This window comes from Apium graveolens, chromosome 10 (genome assembly GCF_009905375.1).
Source record: "Apium graveolens cultivar Ventura chromosome 10, ASM990537v1, whole genome shotgun sequence".
In the NCBI taxonomy this organism is placed as follows: Eukaryota; Viridiplantae; Streptophyta; class Magnoliopsida; order Apiales; family Apiaceae; genus Apium; species Apium graveolens.
The window spans coordinates 130056530-130070462 of NC_133656.1; the positions used below are offsets into that span (position 1 = coordinate 130056530).

The 13933-nt window shown below is 40.6% G+C and overlaps 1 non-coding gene across 1 annotated transcript; it reads right to left on the bottom strand.

The window, feature by feature from the left end:
• Positions 1-942: 942 nt before the first annotated feature.
• On the bottom strand, positions 943-1049 carry LOC141694053 (small nucleolar RNA R71). The gene has a single exon (XR_012563385.1). It is a non-coding gene; the product is annotated as a small nucleolar RNA R71 (small nucleolar RNA).
• Positions 1050-13933: the final 12884 nt, after the last annotated feature.

Here is a 13933-nt window from a genome sequence, read left to right on the forward strand (position 1 = left end):
GAAGGAAGTAGTAATGAAGTTGTGATCTCATGAGTATTTTAATATTGTTAATTCAAGTGTTAATTAAGTGCTTAATTCTCGTAGTTAATTGTAGTTAATAATTAGTTAATCAAATCTAATTGTCATTGTTTTAACATTGAGAAGTAATCATACATTGGTGAGTGAGTGTAATTGAACATAATTAGTCTGAGTCTCTGTGGCAACGAACTAGAAAGTATTCTATATTACTTGCGAACGTGTATACTTGCGTATGTTATTAGCGCGTGTTTTCGCCCTAACAAGTTTTTGGCGCCACTGCCGGGGACTCGGCGTATTTGTTTAGTTTATGTACTTACCATCATTGGTCATTAGGACTCAGTGATTAAGACGTGTTACTTATTGTTTCCGGTTGTGTTTCAGGTACTTTAGCGAGCGTTTATGCAAACACGTTCTCATACTCGCAAGAGGACTTTAGATACGGCTGAGGAGACAGACGAAGTTCTTGATATTCCGGAGAAGATAAAATTTGAAGATTCGGATTCAGGAAGTGAGCAAAAAGAGCCAATAATCATGGGTGATCGTATAGTTCCGGTAGATCCAGCTCTTATGGACTTTTCTCGGCCTAAAATTGATGGCATTCAGTCTAGCATCATGCACCCAGCTATTGAGGCCAATAACTTCGAAATCAAGCCGGGCACTATTCAGATGGTGCAGAATTCTGTTTCTTTCGGAGGTGCTGCGACTGAAGACCCCAACATGCACATAAGGAATTTTGTCGAGATCTGTAGTACTTTCAAATATAATGGTGTGACTGATGAGGCTATCAAGCTGAGGCTTTTCCCATTCTCACTGAGGGATAAAGCTAAGGACTGGTTACATTCTGAACCAGCTGGGTCTATCACTACTTGGCAAGATCTTGCGCAAAAGTTTCTGGTGAAGTTTTATCCAATGGCGAAGACTGCGGCTATGAGGAGTGCTCTTACTCAGTTTGCACAGCAACCTACAGAATCTATGTGCGAAGCTTGGTAGCGCTACAAGGAAATATTGAGAAAGTGTCCACATCATGGAATGCCTGATTGGATGGTGATCACTGGTTTCTATAATAGGTTGGGGGCCCAATCTCGGCCCATGCTCGACGCAGCAGCTGGAGGCGCCTTGTGGGCCAAAAGCTATACAGAGGCTTATAATCTTATTGAGACTATGACTGCAAATGAGCATCAAAACCCGACTCAAAGGATGATCCCTGGGAAGGTAGCAGGTATTTTAGAAGTTGATGCAGCTACAGCTATTGCAGCGCAGCTCCAAGCACTGTCTATGAAGGTCGATTCTCTAGCCACCTATGGAGTCAATCAGATAGCTATGGTCTGTGAGCTTTGTGCAGGTTCTCATGCTACGGATCAGTGTTCTCTTGTTAATGAATCTGTTCAGTATGTGAATAATTATCAGTGACCGCAGCAGCCTGTGCCAGCTACGTATCATCCTAACAAAAAAAATCATCCAAATTTTAGCTGGAGTAATAATCATAATGCTATTCAGCAACCATATCAGCAAGGCGTAAGTAAACAGTTCAATCCACCTGGATTCCAGCAACCACAACATTATGCTCAAAGGTAATCATATCCTCAACAAGGAGCTGTAGCTCCACCCTCTAGTACTAATTTTGAGGAACTTAAGCTATTGTGCAAAAGTCAGGCGGTCTCTATCAAGACCTTGGAAAATCAAATCGGTCAAATAGCCAATGCAGTGCTCAATCGTCAACCTGGCACACTTCCCAGTGATACTGAAGTGCCAGGCAGGAAGGAAGCTAAAGAGCAAGTCAAGGCTATTAACTTAAGGTCTGGAAAAGTTGTTGATGCTGAAAAAGCAAAAGAAGGAGAAGCTGAAGTTGGTAATGAAGAAGCTAAGCAAAAGGAGAAAGCGGCGGAACCAAGGAAGACTATTGTTGAACACACTCTGCCTGAGGGTAATACAGGGGAGAAATAGCTCTATCCTCCACCACCTTTCCCTAAGAGATTGCAACAACAAAAGCTGGACAAGCAGTTCGGTAAGTTTCTGGAGGTGTTCAAGAAACTTCACATCAATATACCTTTCGCTGAGGCTTTGGAGCAAATGCCTAGTTATGCGAAATTTATGAAGAGTATTCTTGCAAGGAAGGTAAAACTGGATGACCTTGAGACCGTTGCTTTAACGGAAGAATGCAGTGCTGTGCTGCAACAAAAGTTACCTCCAAAGATTAAAGATCCCGGTAGCTTCACCATTCCTTGCACCATTGGCAAGTTGTCTTTTGATAAGTGCCTCTGTGATTTAGGAGCAAGTATCAATCTGATGCCGTTGTTGATCTTTAAAAAGTTGAATTTGCCTGATCCAAAGCCCACCTACATGTCTCTACAATTGGCTGATCGTTCTATTACATACCCACGAGGCATAGTGGAGGATGTGCTAGTAAAGGTGGATAAGCTCTTCTTTCCTGCAAACTTTGTTATTCTGGATTTCGAGGAAGATAAGAAGATTCCCATAATCTTGGGGAGACCTTTCTTGGCTACAAGCCGTACCTTGATAGATGTGCAGAAAGGTGAACTTACTATGAGGGTGCAGGATCAGGATGTGATATTCAATGTATTCAAAGCAATGAAATTCCCTACAGAAGATGAGGAGTGTTTAAAAGTGGATTTGATTGATTCTGCGGTTACTTCAGAACTTGATCATATGCTAATGACTGATGCATTAGAGAAAGCCTTAATGGGGGATTCTGACAGTGATGATGAGGATGGCAATGAGCAACTACAATATCTAAATGCTTCTCCCTGGAGGCGAAAGCTAGACATGCCATTTGAATCTCTTGGTACTTCAGACCTCAAAAATGCTGAAGGAAAGCTCAAACCATCTATTCAGGAAGCACCTATCTTGGAGCTTAAACCATTGCCTGAACACTTGAGGTATGCTTTTTAGGTGATGCATCTACTTTACCTGTTATTATTGTATCTGACCTCTCAGGTAGTGAGGAGGACAAGCTCTTAAGGATCTTGAGAGAATTCAAATCGACTATCGGATGGACTATAGCAGACATCAAAGGGATCAGCCCTTCATATTGCATGCATAAAATTCTGCTAGAGGAGGGTAGTAAGCCGACTGTTGAGCAACATCGCAGACTTAATCCTATCATGAAAGAAGTGGTGAAGAAAGAAATTCTGAAGTGGCTGGATGCAGGAATCATTTATCCTATTTCTAACAGTTCTTGGGTGAGCCCCGTACAATGTGTACCTAAGAAATGAGGTATTACTGTGGTAGCAAATGAGAAGAATGAGCTCATCCCCACTCGAAAAGTCACAGGATGGAGGGTATGCATGGACTACAGAAAGTTGAACAAGGCCACGAGGAAGGATCACTTCCCACTTCCATTTATTGATCAGATGCTCGACAGGTTGGCCGATCATGAGTATTATTATCTTCTGGATGGTTCTTCGGGGTATAATCAGATATGTATTGCACCAGAGGATCAAGAAAAGACTACCTTCACTTGTCCATTTGGCACGTTTGCTTTTCACAAAGTTTCGTTTGGCTTATGTGGCGCACCGACCACTTTTCAGAGATGTATGATGGCTATATTCTCTGATATGATTGGAAATAATGTCGAGGTGTTCATGGACGACTTCTCCGTCTTTGGACATTCGTATGATGAATGTTTGAATAATCTGCGTGCAGTACTCAAAAGGTGTGTGGAAACTAATTTGGTGCTCAATTGGGAAAAATGTCACTTTATGGTGCGTGAAGGCATTATTCTTGGGCATAAGGTCTCTAGCAAGGGTCTTGAGGTGGACAAAGCCAAGGTGGGAGTCATTGAAAATCTTCCACCACCTATTTCTGTGAAAGAAATCCGTAGTTTTCTTGGTCATGCGGGTTTTTATCGACGTTTCATCAAGGACTTTTCGAAGATATCCAAGCCATTGTGCAACTTGCTTGAGAAGGATGTGCCTTTCAAATTTGATGATGAATGCTTGACGGCATTCGAGACTCTCAAGAAGAGTTTGATAACTGCGCCAGTTATTACAGCACCTGATTGGATAGAGCCTTTTGAGATGATGTGTGATGCGAGTGATTATGCGGTGCGCGCAGTTCTTGGGCAGTGCAAGAATAATCTCTTTCATATGGTCTACTATGCTAGAAAGACCTTAAATGGGGCCCAAATGAACTACACCACTACTGAAAAGGAGCTCTTGGCTATAGTCTTTGGTTTCAAAAAATTTTGATCATATTTGCTTGGGACAAAAGTGACAGTGTTCACTGATCATGCGGCCATTCGCTATTTGGTTTGAAAGAAGGATTCGAAGCCCAGACTTATTCGTTGGGTGCTCTTGCTACAAGAATTTGAGTTAGAGATCATGGATCGAAAAGGTACTGAGAATCAAGTAGCTGACCATCTCTCTAGATTGGAGAATCCCGAGTCTACTTCACATGATAAAACATTGATCAACGAATCTTTTCCGGATGAGCAGTTGTTCGCAGTTCAGGAGGAAGAGTCATGGTTCGCACATATTGTGAATTATCTTGTCAGCAATATAATACCTCCTAATTTGACCACAGCTCAAAAGAAAAAGTTTCTGCATGAGTTGAAGTGGTATATGTGGGATGAACCGTATTTGTTTAGACAGGGAGCTGACCAGATCATCAGGAGATGTATCCCATTCTGTGAGACGGGGGGGATATTACGAGACTGCCACTCCACAGTTTATGGTGGACATTATGGTGGTGAGAAGACGGCAACTCGTATTCTGCAAGCAGGTTTTTTCTGGCCTACTTTGTTTAAGGATGATCATCAGTTCGTTTTAAGGTGTGATCATTTCCAAAGAGTGGGAAATCTTACGAGAAAGGATGAGATGTCGTTAAATGTGATGCTTGAAGTCGAGGTCTTTGATGTTTGGGGAATCGATTTCATGGGGCCATTTGTCTCATCCTGCAATAATCAGTACATCTTACTGGCAGTCGATTATGTCTCAAAATGGGTAGAAGTCAAAGCTCTGCCGACGAATGATGCAAGGGTAGTGTTGAATTTTCTTCATAAACAGATTTTCACAAGGTTTGGAATGCCATGAGTAATCATAAGTGATGAAAGGTCACATTTCTGCAACCGTAAGTTTACTTCTATGATGCAGCGCTACAATGTGAATCATCATGTTACTACTGCCTATCATGCGCAAACGAATGGTCAAGCGGAAGTGTCTAATAGAGAGATCAAGCGTATTTTAGAGAAGGTTGTTTGTCCGTCAAGGAAGGATTGGTCTTTAAAGCTCGATGAAGCTGTTTAAGCTTACAGAACATCATATAAGACTCTACTTGGGATGTCCCCATTTCAACTTGTGTATGGTATGGGATGTTAATTACTTGCGGAGCTTGAGCATAAGGCTTATTGGGCATTGAAGAAGTTGAACCTGGATCTAGATGCAGGTGGAAAGAAGCGAATGCTTCAGCTAAATGAACTTAATGAATTTCGACTTCAAGCGTACGAGAACAACAAAATGTACAAGGAAAAAGTAAAAAGGTGGCACGACAGGAAGTTACATCCTAAGTTATTTGTGCCAGGGCAGCAAGTTCTTTTATTTAACTCTCGTCTCCGACTTTTTCCTGGGAAGTTGAAATCAAGGTGGTCTAGACCTTTTATTGTCAAAACTGTGTTTCCACATGGAGCAGTGGAGATTTTTGAGAATGATCCAGACAAAGCATTCAAGGTTAATGGTCAGCGTTTGAAGCATTACTATGGGAACACGGCAAATCGGGAAGTGGTTAGTGCCGTTTTATTGTCAACTTGATTAAGGTACGCTACGTCAAGCTAATGACGAAAAAGAAGTGCTTCTTGGGAGGCAACCCATGATTTGTTGTTATAGGAACCCTTAGAAGTTAGCAACCTATCCAAAACCACAAAAAAATCAGAAAATCTGGGCAAGGGAAATTTTTTTACAGAAGACCCCAGAGTGCACTCAGCTCTGCTGAGCGACCGCTCAGGGGCCGACTGGCAGATTTTTTTTTTTTTTTTTGCTTTATAAAATTCCAAAAAAAATCTGAAAAAAAAACAAAACACAGCCCCATTACCCACGACCTATTTCCCCATTATCCCATATTTTTAACCCTCAAACCCACTCCTAATCAAATTTTACCCTAATCTCTACCCTATATATACATACAACTATTCCATATACTCCCCATACACTTTTAAACCTTAAAATCTCTCCCATATTCAAAAACATAAATCTTAAACACTTTTTCTCAGTTTCGATGGCACCCAAGAGATCCAGGACTATTGATAGCAGCAGCACTGTTCCCGCTGTTGATTCTTCGAGGGGTACTACTGCGAGGTCTCGTTTGTTTGATAGGGCTGCTGAGGAAGAGTATACTAGGCTTCTGGGTAAGCCGATTTTTAGGAGAGGGGGTTCTTACCATCAGGGAGGGATGGTGAGTTGTTGCCTATGATTGCTGAGAAGGGTTGGATTGCTTTCTGTGAGTCTCCTGAAGCAGTTCCGATGAGCATTGATCGCGAGTTCTATGCGAACGCGAAGGCTGAAAAGAATGGGTATTCTGTTGTGTGGGGGATGACGGTGGATTATCACCCTGCGGCTATTCGCCGTGTGATTGGGCAGCGACAGAGGAAGCCCACGGAGGAGAATTGGAATGAGAAGACTGCTGAGGATTTTAACTTGGATTTAATTTGTGCTACTCTCTGTAGGCCAGGCACAGTTTGGACCTTCAAGACTGGGACTAACGAGTATCGCCATTTTCCGACGATTGCGATGAATAGGTATGCCCGTGCATGGAATGCTTTTATTTGCGCTAATATTCTGCCTACTTCACATGCACATGAGGTCATAGTTATGGGGAATTTTGAATGAAGAGTAATATGTGGACCTTGGTGAGTTCATCTACCAAGGAATTCTGAAGTTTTTGAGGGGAGCTAAGCACATGAACATCCCTTATGCATCCACGGTTACAAAGCTTTGCCGAGCAGTGGGAGTTCAGTGGCCGTCTCATGAGCAGTTGCAGTTGTCGGCCGCTCCTATTGACTCCGGGACTCTGCATGTGATGCAGGAGTGGACTGGTGGAGAGCCCGAGGAGCATGGGCTGGGTTATCGTCTTCCAGGAGGGCGTTCAGCATGAGGTGCTACCATGGCGAGGCCAAGGCGAGATGAGGCTGGTTCTTCTAGAGCTCAGGAGGGCGCTGGGATGGCTGATGCCCAGTATAGGAGGCTGTCGAGGAGGATGGATGCTATGTACGAGACGTAGAGCAGGTTTGCTCAGGAGCTCACCTTTGCGCTTGGGACTGCTTTTAGAGGCCTTGGAGCTGACATCCAGTGGCCAGTTTTTGGTGAGGACTCTGCATATCCGCCTCCTGATACTCCACCCTCTGAGGGTGATGATGATCTCTCCGAGTAAGTATACCCTGTGTTCCTTTCTACTACCTTCACTAGGGACAGTGAAGATTTTAAGTTTGGGGTGGTAGTTAAGGAATATTTTGTGTGTGTCATATAGTTGCATATTCATGATAGTTTAGCTCATATAGTTGTATATTTTTGCCATATAGTTTTTTTTTTATTATTTTTATTTTTTATTTATAGCTTTATTTATCATGTCATGTAGCTCATGCATATACCATGATCCCTTTTGCGTTGCTTTACCAATTAATTTATGATGTTGATTGGAGTGTAGTGATAGCGTTAAAGTGATGTTGAGTCTTGTAGGTTGACATGCATGCTAGAAACACTTGTAATTTCACTAAGTCTTAGAGAATGCTTAGGGAATAGATTGTTGTTATGGTTTGATGGTTTTCGAGGTTAACCTATTGATTATGCTTAGAATTTATAATAGTTTCTTAGTGATAAAAGGCATGAAAAGAAAAAAAATTAGAGTAAAAAATGGAATTCATTGCTAATTGTGGCTAGGCGTCGAATGGCTAGTAGCTGGCTCGTATTTTTATGCGAGTAGTCTAGGGTTGAGCAAGATGGAGCGAAACGCACTTGCTCAGAAATTTTGAAAAAAAAAGAGAAAAGAAAAGAAGAAAGAAGAAAAAAAATAGAAAAAAAGAGTTAATGCATGATTGATCACGAGTGGGCTCTTTGGTATTCTAGTTATTAAGTTCTTAGGGGACTTTGTGCCTAGTGACCTAAGCCTTTTATAGTCTGGGATCCGCTAACCTAACGTTCGCTACATGGATGCCATTGTATAAGTCTTTTGTGGACCTCACTCATTGCACGATCAAATAAGCATTTGTGGTTGTATTAAATAAAAAGCGTGATTCCGTAATATGCTCCAGTAATCTTGAAGTGTTATAAGTCATTTTGTGCCTAGAATTTTATTCTTCGTATAATCATGTGATTACCTTGAGGTTAGTCAAGTTATAGTAATTGATCTAGTTTCAAAGCATATCTGTTAAGCATCTGCACACACCACGTTTCCGACTGTATGTTAGTTTGCATGATTTGATTGATCTTTAGTCGCCTAATTGCATTTGTTGAGATGTTGTAAGTTGGTTGGTTTGGTCGTAGTAAGGGGGATCACTGCATTTCATATAGATTGCATTCATGCATATTTTTGTTTTGTTTTTGAGTCTGTGACGCTTGAGGACAAACATCGATTTAATTTTGGGGTGTGATAAGTGGCATTTTATACCACTTAGAACGTCTTATAATGGCTTGAATTGATGTCTTGAAATCAAGTATTTTGTGTATTTGATGCGTTTTTCTAGTATATGTGCATTTCAGGGTATTAATTGTATTTCTGGATAGATTTCATCAATAATAAGCCTTGGCATGTGTTTGGCATTGCAACCGGGAAGATAGGAGCAGATTGCAGCGAAGAAACGGGAGAAAAATAGAGCAGTTTCCAGTAGGGGTTTGAGCGCCCGCTCAGCAGAGCTGAGCGACTGCTCAGGAAGCTGAGCGACCGCTCAGGAATGCTGAGCGGCCGCTCAGGGACGGAAAATTAGAATACTTATTTTGGACTCCTAGTTTTGTTTAACATCCAACTTCTGAGATATTTGGGTATTATGGGACTCCTATATAAGTAGTTTTCGGAGACGTTTCACAAAGGTTGGATCGTAGTATTAATCGAAGAGCAAGGAGATAAGGAAGAAGACCGTTTTAGAAAACCGCAACGAAGAGGAAGCATATTTTCTTGTGATTCTTTATTTCGTTGTAACGTTGGATGCCAGTTTTCTTTACTTTGAACCTATTTACTCTTGTGATGTACTTTGGTTCAATATAAGTAGTTTTAGTTATTATTCTTGTGTGTTATTATCATGTTTTCATATGAACCCATGATGACGATGAGTGCTATCATGGGCTGATCGTGATCATGGGGTCGTAACGGATTTACTATGGAATTCTTTAGTTAGTTGTTTAATACCTTAGTGTGTGATGATTGTATGATATCTAGTATTGGTTGTGCTTATTCGTCTTATGTGCGTCGCGAACATATAAGATAGGGTGTTAATCTATTGTGAAGCGATGGTGGATCTTGAGATTTAGAACTTTCCATGCTAGCATAGGTTTGTGTACGAGTATGCATGATTAGTGGGTAACTCTAACCGTTTTATTCGTCCTGTGTCATCAAAAGGAATAACTTGTGCTTAAATCGTTATGTTGTCAATTTCTGTAGACATATAGGGACTCAACATAATTGATGTCTATTCAACTTCTATCTTAATTGTGAATGTTTTGTAGAATGGTATTAGTACAGTGAAAGTTGGCTTTTATCAGTTTCGTGTTATTCGATTAATATCATCACTATTGCATGCTAAGGGTAATAACAATGACTATTGAAGGAAGTAGTAATGAAGTTGTGATCTCATGAGTGTTTTTAATATTGTTAATTCAAGTGTTAATTAAGTGCTTAATTCTCGTATTTAATTGTAGTTAATAATTAGTTAATCAAATCTAAGTGTTATTGTTTTAACATTGAGAAGTAATCATACATTGGTGAGTGAGTGTAATTGAATATAATTAGTCTGAGTCTTTGTGGGAACGAACTGGAAAGTATTCTATATTACTTGCGAACGCGTATACTTGCGTGTGTTATTAGCGCGTGTTTTCGCCCTAACAATGATTTTGAGTTTGACAATTACAAGCATTAGACAAAGACTGGAACTTTTGATTCTTCTTTAATGAGGTCTTTTAAATATACAAGAATTTCCAGTTCCTCTATAATTGGAGTCCCTGTTAGAGCTTCTATCAGCTTGAGCCTGTCTTGCTTTGGATAACCATCTAACATTTCAATTCTGAATTTTGAGAAAGATCCAAATTTTACATTCAGAAATCTTCCATCTTTAGAAATTTTGCTCATCCCTTTGCTTTAAGTTCTTCTGATCTTTTGATGTACATTTCAATCTCTTCATCATACTTTCTCCTTTTCTCCTCATACTCTGCTATACCCCTTGCTCTTCTTTCCTCTCTTGCAATCAACCATTCAGCTAGAACTGATCTCCATGCTCTTGTAGCAGTATCCTTATCTTTCAACAAACTTATCACTCTCTTGATTTCTGTTGGAGAGAGAGTGTCCATCAAATTGCTGCCCAAAAAAATGAAGGAACCATCTTGAAAGTAGATTCTTACTTCCTTTATGGTAACAACCCAGACTCTAACTATTTCCTCAGCCAGTTGTTGAAAATAGTCTTCATCTGAACTGCACCAGTTTAAGGGTAGAAAATTATTCTTCTTAAAACAATTCTAGATGGCCCTTTCAGTGACTTTAACTATTTCAGTAGGCTTAGCTTTCTTAGGTTTTCTCCAAACAGACTTGAAATCAGTTTTGTGTGATGGTTTGACAGAAGGTAGGACTGTGATTTTCTTTAGAGATGTTTGGCTTGTGGTGATTGGAATTTTTAGAAAAGAGTTAGCAGTTTGCTTGTATAGGAATTTAGTCTTGGAGGTTTGAGGTGTTTTGATGGTTGAGATTGTTGACTTTGAAGATTGAGCTAAGAGTTGAGCTTCTTTTGTTTGGATTTTTAGGGTTTGTTGTGGTTCTGAGCCATCATGTCTTTGTTTGCTCCTCCTTTCTCCTTTCCTCTCACTTTCACCATCTTTCTTCTCATCCTCCTTCCTTTCTCCACCCTTGCTTCCAGCTACCTTACTAGATTGACTTGGATTTGAGCCAGAAGGTTTTTGATCATCTTTCTTCTACTCATCATCATCCAAATTATCCTTGTTGATTTGAGTTTTGGGCAAGTTGGCTTCAACATCCCTTATATATCTCCCCACAGTTTAATCATCTCTTCATCGTCAAAAGTCTTATTCTTCTTTACCTTTAAGGCAGTTTCCAGAGTCATGATTAGCTTCTTGTTGGCCATGATATATTTTTTAGGGATTTGGAAGTGTTTGAAGTGTTTGATGGTAGGACATATGTATGTTATTCCCTTGCTTGCCTGTAGGTATGCTTCTGGAAAAGCAGCCACTTGAGCATTTTTTAGTTCAGCTAGCAATTGAGTGTCTTCATGGATCACAACTCTGACTTTGTTTATCAGAATATCCAACTCAGATGCCCTCCTTGAGATAAGATAATTGAGGGACACCTGTATACATCTATCTACCCCAGAGTCATTTATATTGACCACTATCCTCTTCTCCTGAAAATTGTCTTTAGTCACCAAAATTACCCTTAATGAATTTATTTTCCTGTCCAAGGCCTTTTTGTAGGTGAAGAGGTTATTGTTCAGAGAAGCCCTTAGAGCCTTGAGCAATTCATCAAATTTCCTGCTCAGGCTTGGTCCTTCAGCAGCCCTAATAAGCCTCTCCATATCAATATCTACTTCTTGACTTAAACTCTTTTCAGCACCTTGGACATGTTGAGTAGATGACCTTGATTTTTCTAGCCTAGTCTCTATCTCCCCCTAGTCTTGTTGGCAGGCATGAGAAGGGGAGTAGAAATTTCAGGCCTTATTTGTTCAGGTAAAGCTGGCAGTAAAATGTTGAGCTTCCCCATGATGGCCCCCAAAGCAACATAATTCTGCATTTGAAGGTGCTTATGAGAGTCCACCAGGGTCTGGATGTCTATTTGTTGGTTTTTGACTAAAGAAGTTAAGGCTTGGACTTGTGCATTAAGAGAAGCATTAGAGGTCTGCAATTCTGATACTTGGTTTTGAAGAGATTAAATTTGCAGATTTGTAGAGGTTGAGCCAGGCTGAGATGAGCTTGTGGAGCCAAAGGTTGCTTCCACAGCTTGTTTGATAGCACCATGAGCAAAGACGAAGGCTCATATCTTCTTTGGTAAAGTTGTTCCAGCTTAATCATTGTGTCATTTGAGTGACTGATTTGCTGTTGGAGCACTGTATGAAGAGAGGTGAAGGATTGTTTGAGATTTTTTACTTCATTTTCAATGTTAGTAAGATCCATCCTTGACATTTGATCAGCAAAATGCTTGAACTTGGAGGTGATCTGTACTTGAGATGGGATGATCTCATCCATTTTGTCCTTCACCAGCTTCCTTATTTTTTCTTCATGACCAGTCAGCTTGAGTTCTAGTGCTTTACCAAATAGGTGAAAAGCCTTGAGTTGAGATTTGTAGACCTCAATGACTGCATCATATACATCTTATGGAGTCAAGGCCTTGGCATTGCTCCCAAGAATTGTAACATACTCATCCCTGAATCTAGCCAAGACTTGATCCATCTCTAACACAAAATCTTGAGATAGCCATGCATCTACATTTCCATCCTGCTCTGCATCATTCACAATCTTCTCCTTCTGTTTTTTAACATCTTCATTGTATGTGAGCATGGCTGCTTGATAGTCTTGATTGCTCATATCAGAAGTGAGTAGATGCTGTGAGATATTTTCCAGTCCAGAAATCTGTTCAACTAGAAGATCATCTATAGATGCAGGTTGAGAACCAGATTCTTGTAGCCATTGAGATAGAATGTGTGGTTGTTGAGGTTGTGAAGTTGAGGGTTAAGCTGTTGAGGGATCAGAACCACCTGTGACTGAAGTCACACTTTTGCTCACAGATTGCTCTGTGTTTATGACAGTGTGTTGTCCTCCACTTGTAGTGGGAACCTCCAATTAAATTGGAGGGGATTTGACTGGGTTACTGTCATATATACCAGCCTCAAACCCTTGTGCTTCTTGCAAAGCACTGTCACATGAAAGTGGTAGACTTGCCTCCCTCATAGTAGGATCATTGGAAATTGTACTCCTAGCATCAACTGCTAAAGCAATTTATGTCAGGGTTTTGAGGGGAGTTGTTCCTACATGAGGAACCTCCAATTGAATTGGAGAAGATTTAGATAGCTCCCCCTAAGGAGTACTACCCTCAAACCTTATAGTCTGTGAAGACTGATTTGTACATGAAGGTGCATTTAGTATCTCCATGGGGTCTTCAGTAAAAACTGATGAATCTCCCATATTTTTTATGGTGTCATCAATGTCTACCCCAGCTAGTAGCCTCTCACCATATGATTGTAGTGTCTGGGTGGTGAGCAAGGTTTCTTGAACCAAGTCACTCGATTTAGCTTGCACTTGAGAAATAAATTCAAGTGCTATAGGTGAAGAAGAAATTTTTGAGATTGGAAGTTGTTGCTCAGAAGTGAGTGTTGGCAGCTCCCCCTGAATGGATGAGGGAGCTTCAAAAGATGTTCCCTCACTGTGTGTGCCATCCTTATTTCTCCTACCATGCACTTAAAATGCTTCAGGTGCAGGCTGTGCAGACTTTGTACAAGGTGAATTGGGGTGAATGCTCTTTTTAATAGACACACCCTGTTGAGAGAATATATCTAGAGTCTGTTTAGTCCTCATTTTTACAACTGTATCTTGTTGGGAGGATACAGAGGTAGCTTGAGTGGCCAGCTCAGATTTCTTACTCTTCTTTGACCTCTTGACCAATGGTGACTCAGGTTCTGTTTGGTCCTCACCACTCTCAGTCAAAACAGTTAAGGTTACCTCCTTTCTGTTCCTTTTACTCACCTCATCCTTTTGAGAAGATG